General features: G+C 43.7%; 1 pseudogene; it reads right to left on the bottom strand.

Annotated features, from left to right (window-relative positions):
- Positions 1–974: 974 nt before the first annotated feature.
- LOC116483834 (dihydrofolate reductase-like) lies at positions 975–1,539 on the bottom strand (annotated as a pseudogene).
- Positions 1,540–1,918: the final 379 nt, after the last annotated feature.

Below are 1,918 nucleotides of genomic sequence, written 5' to 3'. Positions count from 1 at the left end.
GAACCTGGGAAAGCGGAGGCTGCAGTGATCCGAAGTCGCACCGCTGCAGTCTGCCTGGGGAACAAAAGTGACGCTCTGTCTGAAAAAGAGAAAAAATAGTATGAAGAGCTTACATACTTAAACATGGAATTGCTTTAAGTGTTTGGCATTCACTGTTCCCGTGCATGCCAGCAGCTTCTTATTGCAAACACTTGGGACTTGCTGTAGAGCAGCTGGAATACTTTCCGCCCACATGCAGGACAGGCAGCTGACAACCAAGGAGTGGGGGATAAATACTCCAGCTTTCTCCCCTCGGTTTCCCTGTATCTCAGCAGTATGAAGCTTGTTACCAATGAGAACCTGCTTGCTGACTTTAAACTGGTTTCCTTACCTTCTCAGTTCCATTTTTCCCTACCTCAATTGATGATTTCTGGTAAGACCTAGCAAATTGCTTTCACTGAAATTTCAGTCTTGGAATCTGCTTTGGGTTCCCCAGTCTGAGATAGAAATATATTCATTCTTCGATCACTGGACTTCCAGGTTGTTTTCAATTTTTTCACTGTTACAAACAAGGCTGCAACATTTGTCTACAAACCTCTGGATACACACATAGGAAGTTTTTGATATTTCCCACTAGTGAAACTGCTCACTGGAAGGGTATGTGCATCTTCATTTTTAATAAACACTACAACATTTGAAAAGCCCGAAAATGTCAAGGACTGGCAAGAGTGCCACATGTAATGGGTGTGGAATGGCAGCTCACTGTAGCAGGTGCTGGGGACTCAGTCAGGGTCTTGGGGAGGCACTTAGTTATAGCAAGAATGTTTCATAAATGGTATCGGATATAGTCTAGGTTACTGGGGAATAAAAACACACTGCTTAGAAATAATTATCCATAGATCTAAAGTCAACAAAAGTATTTTTTTTCCTAATGTAAAAATACCTACTTTTTTCAGAGGGAGGGGGAACAACTTAAACCAGATAACACGTTCATATTAATCATTCTTCTCATGTACTTCAAACTTGTACTTAATGCCTTTCTCCTCCTGGACATCAGAGAAAACACCTGGGTATTCTGGCAGAAGTTTATATTTCTCCAAATCAATTTCTGAAAAAAAAACGTGTCGCTTTCAAAGTCCTGCATGATCCTTGTCGCAAATAGTTTAAGATTGCTTGAGTGATTCATGGATTCCTTATAAAATAGAACTACCACCAACTATCCAAATCATGTCTGCTTTATTTGCTAATTCTGATTATTAAGTTTTAAGGCATCATCCAGACTTCTCGCAAGAAATTGAGCTCCTTGTGGAGGTTCTTGAGGTCTCTCCTGAGAACTAAATTCATTCCATTCTTTAAAGGTCGATCATTCTCAGGAATGGAGAACCAGATCTTCCTACCCATAATCATCAAATTCTGTTTACCTTCTACTGAGGAGGTTGTGGTCATTCTCTGGAAATACACGAATTCATTCCTGAGCGGCGGCCAGGGCAGGTCCCCGTTCTTGCCGATGCCCATGTTCTGGAAGGACACGGTGACGATGCAGTTTAGCAAACGAACCATGACAGCAGCGAGGAGCACCTCCGAGCCTGCTCGCTACACCAAGATGCACTGCCAAGATTGGCCTATTTTATTTTATTTTTTATTTATTTTTTATTTTTTATTTTTTATTTTTTTTGAGACGGAGTCTCGCTCTGTCACCCAGGCTGGAGTGCAGTGGCGCGATCTCGGCTCACTGCAAGCTCCACCTCCCGGGTTCACGCCATTCTCCTGCCTCAGCCTCTCCGAGTAGCTGGGACTACAGGTGCCCGCCACCACGCCCGGCTAATTTTTTTGTGTGTTTTTAGTAGAGACGGGGTTTCACCGTGGTCTCGATCTCCTGACCTCGTGATCCGCCCGCCTCGGCCTCCCAAAATGCTGGGATTACAAGCGTGAGCCACCG

Source organism: Hylobates moloch, unplaced genomic scaffold, assembly GCF_009828535.3.
Source record: "Hylobates moloch isolate HMO894 unplaced genomic scaffold, HMol_V3 SCAFFOLD_15, whole genome shotgun sequence".
NCBI classification, from domain to species: domain Eukaryota; kingdom Metazoa; phylum Chordata; class Mammalia; order Primates; family Hylobatidae; genus Hylobates; species Hylobates moloch.
Note: the sequence above shows the minus strand (reverse complement) of the source record. Positions and strands in the feature narration are given on the sequence as shown.